Consider the following 14,125-nt stretch of genomic DNA (forward strand, 5'->3'; position numbering starts at 1 on the left):
ATAAGTCACGACAGAGACTGTTAAATTATAATTTATAATGTTTTAAATTTTGGTGTAAGATTGTAGTCTTGTAGAGATCAGTCCCATTAAGTTTAATAAGCCAAGTGATTATCCAATGTTATTCAAAACCTTGGGGTAGATTAATGAATTAATTGGCGCATTACTCTCTTGTCTTTACCTGCTTTTCTAGTAAGGTTGGTAGCCAAAAAAGAAATATAATCATGCATATCAGGGAATATCCATATCCCACATTCAATAGAATAGAATAGAATAGAAGCAATGGAGGCAGAGAAGAAAGGTGTTCCAAACCAAGAATCTCTTCCTCCTCTATTGAAGACTTGAAGTCAACGACAAAGCACCAAGGTTGGTCAACTTTTTGAGCGACAAACACAGAGACTTCCCATCTTCTTTTCTCAGCTTCACAATGCCCCACCTCCTAAGCTGAAACAGTTTCCCCAGCTCTGTCATTATAGTCCCACCGCCTTGGTTTGCCTCTACGAAACAGAGCTTTTGCAGGGATCGCAAAGTGCCTATATTCCCCTGGATCTTAAAACCATATCTCAAGTGAAAATACTCGTAAGATTCAAGCTTGTAATGGTATACAAGAAGATGGCGCAGTCGTGGGAGCTTCAAGATCTCAACGGGTATGCTTAAGATCCAAAGTTTCAAGGTTCTGCAACTTCCCTATAAAGCTTGGAATGCTTTTGATTTTGGTTCGCAATATCAACTGGGAACTTTTGTATACGCGAGTTCTGCAAATCGAACACATGGAGCAGCCTAAAAGCGCCAGGAAACAATTTTCCTATGTATATCTTTTCTACCACCCCAAACAAGAACAGAGCGCAGTTGAGATGAGAAACACACCTTTTTTGCTGCACTGCCTCTGCCTGCACATTTTGTCACGATGATCTCTCGCAGCAGATCATGGACGTCATACATTTTCACCCTTCCATCGCTAGTTGTGGCCGCCGCTTGCAGCAGCCCTCTTTTCAGGAGCTCGTAGTCGTCGAGGTAATCCTCTGCAACTTCTTCGAGCGTTTTCCCTTCTTTGGCTTCGACAAAATTTCATTTATATTTACTTTATTTGAAATATTTTATTCAAAATCATGGGAATTTCAAATACCATTTACTAATATTACCCAACAGTTTTGGGATTCTTAACAAGGGTTTATTGTTTAGTTAACAGAAAAGAAAACACTAATCCTTGCAAGGACAAAGCTAGCAGTTGCTGCTCAAAAATAAAGGATAATAAAACATACTCGCAAGAATATTTCCATTTTCTTTGCAGTGTGAAGCATACACACCATTACAACCACTGTTTAGATGTGCAAGTTACATAGCCAAAAGCTTGCACAAATGTGAAGATAATCACCAAAAAAAGAAAATCAAAATCTCAAAAGCCTTGCCAACATAAACTATACCATATCATTCATGTACTCCATTTTCATTCTGATGCAAAGAAAAGAATGTATTACCAAAAAGTTAGACTTAACTATGTGAGTAATCATCCAAAAGAAACCAAGCAACTGGAAGGCGGACGGATTTAGCAATAGAACATCACATCCTTCACATTGTCTGTGGTCTGAGGAAGGGGCCGGCACTTCACTCTGCCCTCACTTCTTCCTGTAGAGCCGCGGGCCAATGCCTCACCCTCAATGTAGTGTCTTGCCCGGAACGCCAACAAATGGGCATAATATGCAGGTGGCACTGCATATGCAAATATCATTTCAGTGGATTAAAATTGCATCCACAACTTAATGCTAATTTAGATGAAATCTAAAAGGAACAAGAAAAAGCAAGGAGGAGATCAGACCTATGGAAACAGATCTTGTGCACCTTGCAAACCTGAAAAGGACACTGTGAGTAACAGAAAACAGAAAGAAAGAGTATCAAAAGGAAATTACGTGTAACATAGATTGTTTGTTAACGTCTGCAATGAATCTACACTGAATTTATTCTCATCATACAGCACACGGTAGTGTGTTGGTCGGCTAGTTCCCTACAAGTGCAAGCAATATTACAAATGAAAATTCAAATTATTTCTTTACAAATCATCCTGTCTGTATGCATGCATAAGAACCCATTCATAACTCACAGAACAGAGTGCTTCGAAAGTTAATTCAACCAAATGGCTCTAGTTTTACCTGAATTCCAGCATGGCTGTTCAGGTAAAAGTCAAACCCTGTTGGATGGCAACTATTGGTATCGACAACAGTACCTACACATTAGAGATTCAACAAAATCAGTGGTGTTCAAGAAACCAAAAAATAAAATTGATAATTGATCACAGAGATTAACTTAGGAACCTGGAAGAATACGGTCCTTCTGATCATCTTCAGGAAAAAGCCGTGTATGATGTCTTTTCAGCACTATCACAAAAGTAACAGGCGGTGTATATCCCTCCTCCATTTTGCTATAGGCCTGGAAGAGTCTTACAAATTAGAGCTGCATCAAACTAACCATGCTCAACATAAGGAAACAAAAAGACACTTATTCAATCACATTGAAAACATGATTGATGGTTGTTACTTGACTTCTTGTACACATAAGATACTAATGATTATAAAGTATGAAATGCACAGGCAGCAATTCATTCAGAAATAAAAGAATATTGCATTAAACCAATATACAATACAAAAAAAGCAACACTATTAGATTCAAATCAAATCTAACAATCAAACATATCAATTTTTGAAACTTCTCATTGTGATATGTTCCCTCTCATTACAAACTATTCAGGCATTCTTGTCTCGACACATCTTGGTATCCCCCTATACAGTGACTCCATAGTTCACAGCAAGATCTATAATACCTTTCTTATTGCATCCATCTCATGAAGCAGAACTTGACTGAATTGACCTTCACTGACACCATTTCTGCCAAGTAAAACGAATTGATATAAGACAAGACATACAAAAAAATTTATTTTTTTCATGACTGAAAACAAATTTTACCTGTAGAATATAATCCTCTGGGGTTTACATCCACCAGTTGAGCTATAGAATGCATGAAGTTGTTCCCTGCAAAGTGCCATGGAGAATGGGGTGAGACCAAAAAAAAATAAAGAATTCAACAGCAATAAAGCACCATGCATGTCAACTTCCTACATAATCATTCCTCGATCAACTAAGTCCCCCCCAGGACGTTCTTTATAGAGATCTTGGATAATTTCTTCATGAGGAGCCTGTGCAGAGAAAATTCCTCTTTACTTGGTGACCCCAGGCCAATCCATTGAAGCCATTACCTATGTCAATCATTTGAACCATTTAATACAACTAAATTAACAAGGGCAAGAAAACTGAAGAACATACCACTGCTATTGATGGAGAAGAGTCCTCTCTTGACTGGGGATGTGACATATCCGTATCAAATATAATTGTAGGATGATCAGTCACCAAAGGAATATTTCCATTAATCGCATCATTTAACACAGTGTTACGACCCTCCAACCTGTAAAAGTTTTACTTCTCTTAGTTCAAAAATTGAAAACCCAAGAATTTTACAAGAATCAATCAAAAACCAAATAGAACAAGCAAACCTTCACATTGATTTTGAGGGACAAACTTTCAAGATACTGATTATCACAATTTGATGATTATCAATAGCGAGGAAAATGGCTTCAGCTATTGATAATTATTTTGCCTGACGTCACTGGGTCGCATGGTGAGTACTTAATTGGTGTTCTGATTTTGTGATAAGAACCAGTTTCTTTTGCTCAAAAGATTACTTGCTGTTGTCAGAGAAAATTAAACGAGTCTGCGAAACAGAACTTGGTATTGTTTCTCAGTGTTGTGAGCCCATGAAAGCATCAAATTGTGATAATCAGTATCTTGAAAGTTTGTCCCTCAAAATCAATGTGAAGGATTGTTTGTTCTATTTGATTTTTGATTGATTCTTGTAAGATTCTTGGGTTTTCAATTTTCAAACTGAGAAAAGTAAAACCTTACAGGTTGGGGGTCGTAACACTATGTTAAATGATGCGATTAATGGAAATATTCCTCTGGTGACTGATCATCCTACGATTAACGTCACTGGGTCGTATGGTGAGTACTTAATTGGCGTCTCAACTTGTAGACTCTGAGCTGATCGTATGGGGATCAAAGGTTTTGACTTGAAATCCTGGCAGGACAAAAGGATCCACGAAGTCAATTATTTAGATTCACAAAGGGTATCTGCACATCATGCAATCAAAATTCATCGTTTAATCATGGAAGTCATACCATGCCTTTGCTGCAGTACGTTTTGATCAATTGGATACAAAACTCAGATGGAAAATTTCTGTCCACTAGCGTAGAGAAGTTCACACAAGTCCAAAAATCCACTCGACCGCCATTGTACACTGTCTACAATATTAGCAACACAAAGGATAGTCTAGGTTAAAATATCTTCATATTCCAAAATAGTTGTAATTATATGTAATGCTATTTAACGGTTTTCAATAGATAGGTGAAAAGGAACAAGCATAATTTATTAGAACCAAGCAACCAACTACAAAATTAAAATATCTAACCTTGTTTCCCATGTTCCACTGCCCCATTATAGGTTGTTCTCTTTGGTCTCTCCTCCATCCATTCTTATATAAAAGCTGCAAAAGTGAAAGTGAGATTAAATTTGAGCGTAAGATTGCCTAAAGAGCTCAAACAAACACAGACCAAAAATTACCATTGGAGGTGGCAAAACTCGAGCCTCAACCAATAGATGTTCCTCCCTTACTTGAATTCCAAACTCCGTCCTTACAAGTGACTTGCCAATAAAATTGTTTTCCCTAACCATATTCTACAAAAGAGAAAAATTCATTACAGCATTACTGACACATGCAGGTCTCCATTCAATTTATTTCAATGAAACCACATTGAAATAAACGAGATAAAACAATTTACCACCAAATTAACATCAAAATACCTCGATACTATTTTTCCTATCTTGAGGCCGTTGACAAGTTGCGCTTAAAAGATTAGTTACTTGTCTTTCATTTAATATCTTAGAGTATCTCTGTCCAGCAGCAATCTTACAAAGCTGCAAAAAAAAAAAAAAAAATCTTTCATAAACTGAGATGAAAGACATAATGCTCATACAAAATAAAGGAGCGTCAGTTCAAAGTGGCAATCAAGTTCGCTTCTAAGCCTGACCTTCATGATGTGGACTGTCCGCAAGAAACCATCCAAGCTCTTTCAGTGGTTCTTACAGCGGCACCATCAAAGATTTACACTGTCGTGGGGAGGTCATTTTTCTCTCGTGAGTTGGGCGAACCGGATTGAAAATGCACTGAGAGGAATCAATGTAGAGGTTACTACTAATAGGAACTTTTCCAGAAGGTACAAAGTCACTGGGGTAACAACCCAACCAACTAGCCAGTTAACGTTTACTCTTGTTGAGAAGAATACCAAAATATCAGTTGCTCATTATTATTATGAGAAATATAATATTGTGCTTCAGAATGTGAATCTGCCTGCCCTCCAAGCTGGGAGTGATCATACAACTCCTACTTATTTGCCTATGGAGGTTGTCTTATTGCTTCTAGACAGTTTTTTTTACTTATCAAAAAAAAAATAAAGGAAAAAAAACTGTCTAGAAGCAATAAGACAACCTCCATAGGCAAATAAGTAGGAGTTGTATGATCACTCCCAGCTTGGAGGGCAGGCAGATTCACATTCTGAAGCACAATATTATATTTCTCATAATAATAATGAGCAACTGATATTTTGGTATTCTTCTCAATAAGAGTAAACCTATAGAATCAAAAATCAGATAATAATCAGCAAATAAAAAAAAGCACACACCAGAAAGAAATGCAGAGAAAGGGAGACAGAGACAGTAACAATCGATGATGGTAAGGGAGAAAATCATAGTGACTCACGTTAACTGGCTAGTTGGTTGGGTTGTTACCCCAGTGACTTTGTACCTTCTGGAAAAGTTCCTTTTAGTAGTAACCTCTACGTTGATTCCTCTCAGTGCCTTTTCAATCTGGGAATCAAAAAGAAAAGAGTATCACTCCATAAACTTAAGATACAGATAGAAAAAATGAAAATAATAATAATAATAAAGAAATAACTTATGCATGCATCAACAAACAAATGTAAGCAAAAACTTTCTCAAGTAAATAGCAGAAAAGAAAAACATAGATAGTATATGTAGACTTGTAGTGCATAGGAAGGGACACCATCCCGCCAATGATTATAAAAGGAAACAAGAGAGAAGGCAATTTATCCTAATATATTATATGCCTCTAGAGCAAAACTCTCTTAAAAAGGCGCAGGCATTTATCAAAACTACCAACATTTATCTCTCAAAAAATTTGAAAATAATTTATAAAAAACTCTTTTGGACTGCAACATGCATGTTCACCATCTTAAATCATAAAGCCAAATCCTAAGTTAGGAAAAATAACCTTCAGCCGATCTTGATCAGACAGACACGTTGAAGAACTGAAATTAAAATGTTTTCTAACAAAATCGGTCACAAGAATGGATTCATAGAAAGCGCAAGTGGACACATCTGCGACAAGAGAATCAAATGTCAAAACAAGGTAATACTAGTGCATTTCTTATTGAAAGACCCAAAGGAATATATGGAAGCAATAGCAATATTAAGAGAAAGCCCCATTTGGGTTGGACGAAGACCGTGATAATACCCTCTCCAGTATTCAATACTACCCAGCTCACCCGGTTCGCCCAACTCACGAGAGAAAAATGACCTCCCCACGACAGTGTAACTACGATCAAAATCAAACAAGTTAATACATGTAAGAGGACTTATATCTTGGCAATCTATACATACAAGGATAAAAAAATGTACATATTTCTAAGAAAAAAAATTAGGTTACATCTCTGATGGTGCCGCTCTAAGAACCACTGAAAGAGCTTGGATGGTTTCTTGCGGACAGCCACATCATGAAGGTCAGGCTTAGAAGCGAACTTGATTGCTACTTTGAACTGACGCTCCTTTCTGGTTCGGCACGTTGGACAGAGAAAAGGGATTCAGTTAAAATGAGTTTCTTTGATGTAACCTCAGGGGTGATGGAAACCTGCATTTCAAATTAAAACAACAACAACACATATCATGTAATTGTATCCCACCATAATAAGGATCTGCGAACCCAAATAGTAAGAAATCAGAACCGCAGAAGAAAGTAATAAAGGAAAAATAATTTTGACAAAAAAATTGTTTTCGAACGCAATTGTAAAACAAAACACCTTTATCTTTCTTTTTCTTTTTCTTTTTTCCGACGAATAAGAAATTTCATTAAGAACACAGCTCAAAAACAGAGCAACTCCTCAATCACACTTACAATCCCTTACAAAGGCTGATAAGACCAACCAAAACAGGGAAAAACAACTCCTCAAACATACAAGCCCTTACAAAGGCTGAGAAAAACAACCAAAACAAGGAAAACACAGCCTACATGCCAACATTACACAAGCATATCCGTAGGTAAATTCCACAAAGAGCACAAAGAACGATTTTTTCTAGTTCTAGGAAACCTTCCTTTCCCAACCATTCTAGTTCTAACCTCCCACAGAATTTTTTTCAAAACACCTTTATCCTAAATACATATGAGAGATTTTATATTATTTTTTGGAAAAAAAGAAAAGAAAAAAGAAGAAGAAGAAATTAGGGGAAGAACTCACTTCGTAGTGATGGAGATCCCGGCCTGTCCGCGACTTCCACCAAAAAATGGTTGGCTCGGACAAAGGTTTTCTTCCCAATGGTCCCGTACCCGGGCCTCTTCGCAAAGTCCAGAGGCGCAGGAGGCTGCAATGTATGCTTCTCCTTCGAGCTGCTGGAGGAGGTACAGCCGGAGAAGCGGCTCGTAGAGATGCGGTCTGACGAGGACGAGGAGACGCAGAGTAGCTTGAAGGACCACAGCGGCCTCTTCCTCCTCCTCCTTCGCCACCCCTACCTCCTCTTCCATCACCACCGCCTCTGTCTCTCCCGCCGCCTTGATAAGTAGCCTCGGTGGAGGAAGAGGCCGCGGTGGGAGAGGCAGAGGCGGTGGTGATGGAAGAGGAGGTAGGGGTGGTGAAGGGGGAGGAGGAAGAGGCTACTCTGCGTCTCCTCGTCAGACCGCATCTCCACCAGCCACTTCTCCGAGATTTTTGGGTTTGCATTTTGAAATTTGTTCTGGTTAAAAATGAGATTCCTTCTCTAACAAGGGATCAAATTTGAATTATATACTATATTTAATTTACAAAATAACTAACTTTATTTTTAATGAAAAAGATACATAGTTAATAAATTACTCTATTTGGGGGGTGGATACCCAGCGGTGGGACATGCATTATCATTATTCACTCAGTGATATTATTGCAAGCTATTTATTAGAAGCTTTGATTCCTGTCTTTTAAAATTTCAATAAAATCTTTTGAATGATGGCAAAAGTATTAAAAATGCTAGCTTAAAAATAATTAATCAAATTATATATGGACTTTACAAAATTAATTATGTGCTTTAAAAATATCTTAAGTAAGCCTACCCAATCACTGATCTTCTTTGAAGGTTTTTAGGTTATAGAAAATGTTAGCATGACTATTCTGAATCTCAAATTACTAAATACAATAGAAAAAAAAAAAAATCATGCAAATAATGTGATTATGCTAAACAATCTTTATCGGGTTCACTGCAATTTTCATGTGGCATTCAGTGGTTTTAAGGTAATTTTATGTGGCTAGATAAATACGAGGATTTGGGTTTCAACTTTATGTCTGATTACCGTAAGCTATTATTATAAGACTGCATCAATCAGACTTTTTTTTTTTACATATCCACACAAAGAGGAGAGATAAAAAATTCGAATTAATAACCTCCACATCAATCACACTAACAAGTTGAAAGAATGCCAATGCTATTACAATTACGTTCAAGTAAAGTAACCACTAAAGTATCCACTTTTTGCTTTAATTTTTTTTAAAAAAAATAATAATAATAAAATGCTAAACAATCTTTACCTATGCTCACATCAAGGGGGAAAACATCATTGAGAAAAAAGAGAGATCAAATTCCTTTTGACATAAATTAATAGTAGCTTTGTTTAATATTAATAAACTAACATAATCTTAATTGAATAATATATTATTATATTTTAATAATTTTTAACAAGACAAGGACAATTGATAATCTAAACAGTTGATAATCCCGATCCCCAATTGTTCTTGTCTTTTTAAAATTAAGACAAGATATTTTGGTGTTCATTTTCTATATATTTTTATTGAGTTAGCATACTCAACCTACTATTAATTTTTTTTTTTTAAAAAAAAAAAACCTAATAATGAATAGAATACCAAGAGATTTTATACAAAGAAGCATTTCCCTGTCTTAAATTACGAATATAGTTATTTCTAAAATATATATAGTTCCTTAGTGAAGAGGTCTCTAGGATATAGACTGTTATCGTGGGTTGGCATGCTGTGGATAGCTCCCAGACGTGGAAAATGATGGATTTAGACTAGTGGTGGACTGGTCACTAGTGGACGGAGGGTTTGTGGTCCCATGTCAGTCTGGGACCACATGGGACAACTACACATAGAGAACAAACACAGGTGAAATCATTCATGCATGGAAACAATTGCTGTACAAATAAATTCCAATTTATTTTTTGGGTGCCCGAGGGATGCCCCTTCCTTTCACGTGGGTACGTTTCAAATCGAAAGGGCAATTTTGTTACCCAAAACAGACAGTCATGCATTGTTTCAACTCAAAAGTGTGTTGCCAAAAAAAGAAAGTTCAGGTAGGCATGCATATTGGAAAATCAGCCAGCTGGTATTCATGAAAATAATTAAGATTATCACATGCAATCTTTTGACAACACAGTAATAAACTAATGAAATTACTAGTGAAATTATATGCTTAATTAGAGGGACAACACAGTAATAAACTAATTAATAATTAAACAATTCTAATAGCCTATGATTCGTCATGTTTCATAAACTGCAACTGCTCTTTATTATTGAAATTTAAAATGGTTGCCTTTTTCTTGTTATATGACTCAATTTTATGTTAATTCCTTTTGCAAATGTTTGTACTAATTAAAGTTAATTGGGCAATCAACTCAGCCAAACAGGTATAATCTCATTTTCTTAGAGGTTGGAGATGATTAAATAATAATAATAATAGGATCAGAATGCTTAAATGCTCAAGGGAATAAAGTTTTCAAAAACATGTAATAATGTGATGATGTAAAAACTGGATTTAGACCATTTTATGCTCCACACAACTTTCTGATCAATTCTATGCTGCAATATCACGTGAATTACTCCAATCAACTCAGCAAAGAGTTAAAGACTTACCACCCACAAGTTCACCCGCAAGTCGATTAATTAAACAGCTTCAAATTCCTTTAAAACGTTAAACGCATTCGCCTAACAACTGTAAAAATAGGCGGAGCAGGCTTTAGTTTTACATGAAAGCAACTGTAAATCAGTTTTCAGATTCACGTCAATTCAGAGTCTCTATCGTTTATTTTTATATTTTCACCTGCTCTTTTGAAATTCTTACCTGCCTGCCTGCCTGCCCTCCATAATTAGTGTGTGGTACAAGTAAAAGCAAAGGGACAAGTAGTTGAATTCACATGCTCAACTCCCACACATTATTCATTATTGTAGCTTTAGTCGTCAGGTGTTTCCTCTTTCAGTCGTCTGTCCTTCATCCACAATTCCACAAACCTAGGACGGAAAGGGCAATAGTGGTTGCAGGGTATTAAATGCCACCTTGTGATCACTTTAACAGGATTCAACACAAAAAAGCCACGCTAGCTCTATCTCCTAGCCAATCTTTCTCTGCCACACAAACAACCAACTTTGCACCACCCATACCCGACATATTCGGACCCACTTTCGGGTACAGTGACCCGAACCCGGTTCTCGTTGGACACATAAAGCTGTACAATTAATTTAATCAAAATATTGGTTCTTTTTTTAAAAAAAAAACAAATTAAATATTTTAGGTATGAAGCCTCATTTATTCAGGTCATTTGAGCCCGTATGTGAAAAAAATATTAAAATATTAATTAAATTATTAAATTAATTATTATTATTATTATAATTTCACTAATTTTAAGTAATGGGTTTATTATAGTCTTTTGAGTAAGGCACATTTTAAACAATTTTGAAATAGTTTGGGCCATACTTGTGTAGTATATTGTCACCAAAATGACATCGTTTTGGTGAATTTAATATATAAGTATATTATATAAGGATATATGGATAGTGATATTTACTATCCGCATTTGCATGCGTGAATAGTTGTGAATATTATTTGCCCATATGTAATGCCCTAGTTTAAACTTTCTTTTTCTTCAAACTCGATCTCCATAATTTACCTACTATTTAAATTAAATATTGTGAAAACTTTACTTGCACCTTTTAAAAGTATAAGTGGCATTGCAATCATAATCTTAAGTAATGTCGATATCTCATGTTTCAACCCTTTTTAATTTCACTAATTCTTTCTGGTTAAACTATCCCTTAAACAAAAAAAAAAAAAAACAAAAACAAAAACAAATTCTAAAAAACAAATTCTAAAAACTCTTCATGTGGGTCACTCTAAAGTCTAAACCCACGGCCAAGCCACAGGACAGTTCAAGGCTTTTATATATATATATATATATACTCTATTTTTAATATCATGCATATAATAATTCTTAGTAAAAAGTCTAAAACCTTTTTGTTAGCAGTCTGACTGATAACATTTTTTTTTTTTGTTTTTAACACTATTCTAAAGTTTAAATTAAGTTTTATTTTTAAATTTTGAGAAATCCAATCATATTGTGACACATCACTTGATAAAATTTATTTGTAAGCCTACTTTTTTTCAAAACTTTTATAGGATAACATTGAAGAATCAATATCAATTCATTTCTAAAAATAAAAAAGCAATATAATTAGTTTAAAACACTAGGTCGAAATTAGGCTATAAACAACGCCTCCCAACATACGTTTTACAAGAGAGAACACAAATATAAATAGTAAAAAACCAGGGTTTCGGCGCAACCAGGCCAGTTTGAGTGCAACCAATCACACACTAGGTGCGCTCGAGCGTACTCGGGACTTCATCATTGCTTCCACGGTGTAGGCGTGCGCTCGAGCGTGCCTTGCATGCGATCGAGCGCCCGATTGTGGCACTATGTGCTCGATTGCTCTTCAAGAGAACTTCAACTTCTTTGCAATTTCCTCCTTCAAACCACAGTTTTATTTTAATGACCTGCAAAACACAAAAATTAATCAAAAATATCATAAAATAACAAAGTTAAGGGCTTAACAAACATAAGTTAAGGGCTTAACAAACATAAGTTAAGGGGTCCAGATATATGATATTTGGCACTCATCATGGTCTACTAGCCTGTAAAGTTATCACTTAAAATTTAACAAAAAGGGCGGCAAATCAAGTTGCTGAGGAGATTGAGTGTTGTTAATAGATGCGCTCAACCAACTGCGTAATGTGATACATGTTGCCATACTATAAAGATAAGATAGACAATGGAACGATGGTTACTTCATTCAACATTTTTTTTAACCCATATTTTAGGACATCATAAATAACTCTTCATGAGTCAAGCAACGATGAATTCATACCCATCTTCCTGTAGCAGCTCATCAAATATCGTTTCAAGCCTTGGAAACGGTTCAATGGTACTGATGTCGCTATTGCTCAAAGAATCAGGAACAACAGAGGCATCCTGTGAAATGTAATATCCATTCATATTGGAAACATGCTTTTTTAAGTGGATATAGTCCCAATCAAGAACATGACCAAAGGACATAAGATGATATCCTATAACAAACCTGAGGTATAACCTTGTCCAAAGTTTCTAGAAGTGGATCTTCCTATACCAAATCAAGAGAGATTTAGCAGTTTTCAACTTCCGGGAAATAGACCGAATATACAACTGCAGGTTTGCATTGACACGTAAACATTAATTTGAAATTTTATAAAATAAAAAAAAATAATATATATATATATATATTTTTTTTGATTTGGCCCTTCGGGGTGGCCGGACTACCCCCAAGGGCCATGGGGTGACTAAACTTCAGCCACCTCCAACCCCAACTGGGGTGGCTAGCCAGCACTTAATTTTTTATTATTTTGTTTTTTTAATATATATATATATATATATATATATATATATATATATATATATTATTTTTTTTATTAATGAGACATTTGTCCCATTTATGACACCAAGATATTTCTGTAGAGATCTTGGCTATTAACTGGATGCTCTCTAGTCCATTTTGGACTAAAGAGGATCCTGTTCCAAATTCCTTAAGGGTAGCGCTTCCATTAAATGCTGAAACATGGCTTATTTTAAATGCTTATATGAAATGAACGGATGAGATTTATAAATTTGAGAATCTTAAATTTAAAGAGAATTGTAGGGGATCTCAATCCATGAATACCTTGATTCGATAATGGATTATCAATTCTGAAATTGCACGCGTTTTTTCATCCAATTTATCGATTGATTTGGACAAAAAAGGCTAACTAAAATTGAAATTTCGAATAAGAGAATTAATTGCCGTGATTTAAAGTTTAATGGTAATTTGGGTTGCAAATTGTAATTTACTCTGTTATTTTATCTAGTTTCTCTTGTTGTAAGTTTCTGGACTACCAACCGCCTAAAGGAAAGCCCCTTCATTGATTTTAAGTCTATGAGCATCTCAATATTAAGTTTAATGCTCAATTAGCTCAATAAACTCTATCAATTCAATTCTTTTTTCTTTTTACGGGTGTGGGAGTGGGGGAACTAATATCAATCTAATTCGATAATTAAATATGCTTATGTAAAGAAAATATTTTTAACAAATTATAATAACAAAGTCCTCGTAGCCGTTTAATAGCGTTGGTAATAATACATGTCATGCTAATTCGTTACTTGTAAAATTCTAATTTTTAAAGTATAATGAAGGTATTACACAACATACAATGAGTGTGATAGGTTGTACTTTGAAGACCATTAGTTAAGTAATTCTTCTATTTACATCTATATATCATATTTTTATTTTATACCGGTTAACCGAGTTACTTAAAATACGCAACATCAACGAGTGCGAAAATGAATGCAATAAATAGAAGTAAAGAGTAACATTCCTCTAATTCATTTATACATATAGAGATAAGAACGAGGCGAGAG

The 14,125-nt window shown here is 35.3% G+C and overlaps 1 pseudogene across 1 annotated transcript; it reads right to left on the reverse strand.

Moving 5' to 3' along the window:
* Positions 1–1,240: 1,240 nt before the first annotated feature.
* Positions 1,241–6,163, reverse strand: LOC132178382 (protein argonaute 5-like; annotated as a pseudogene). Its single transcript, XR_015911908.1, has 17 exons — positions 6,119–6,163; positions 5,858–5,964; positions 5,588–5,729; positions 4,903–5,016; positions 4,663–4,776; positions 4,511–4,585; positions 4,221–4,343; positions 4,016–4,119; positions 3,312–3,456; positions 3,108–3,244; positions 2,955–3,020; positions 2,813–2,876; positions 2,307–2,421; positions 2,145–2,218; positions 1,905–1,999; positions 1,814–1,845; positions 1,241–1,707 (listed from the first exon to the last, which is right to left on the reverse strand). The product of XR_015911908.1 is annotated as a protein argonaute 5-like (transcript).
* Positions 6,164–14,125: the final 7,962 nt, after the last annotated feature.

Source organism: Corylus avellana, chromosome 4 (genome assembly GCF_965113065.1).
Source record: "Corylus avellana chromosome 4, dhCorAvel1.hap1.2, whole genome shotgun sequence".
Lineage (NCBI taxonomy): Eukaryota > Viridiplantae > Streptophyta > Magnoliopsida > Fagales > Betulaceae > Corylus > Corylus avellana.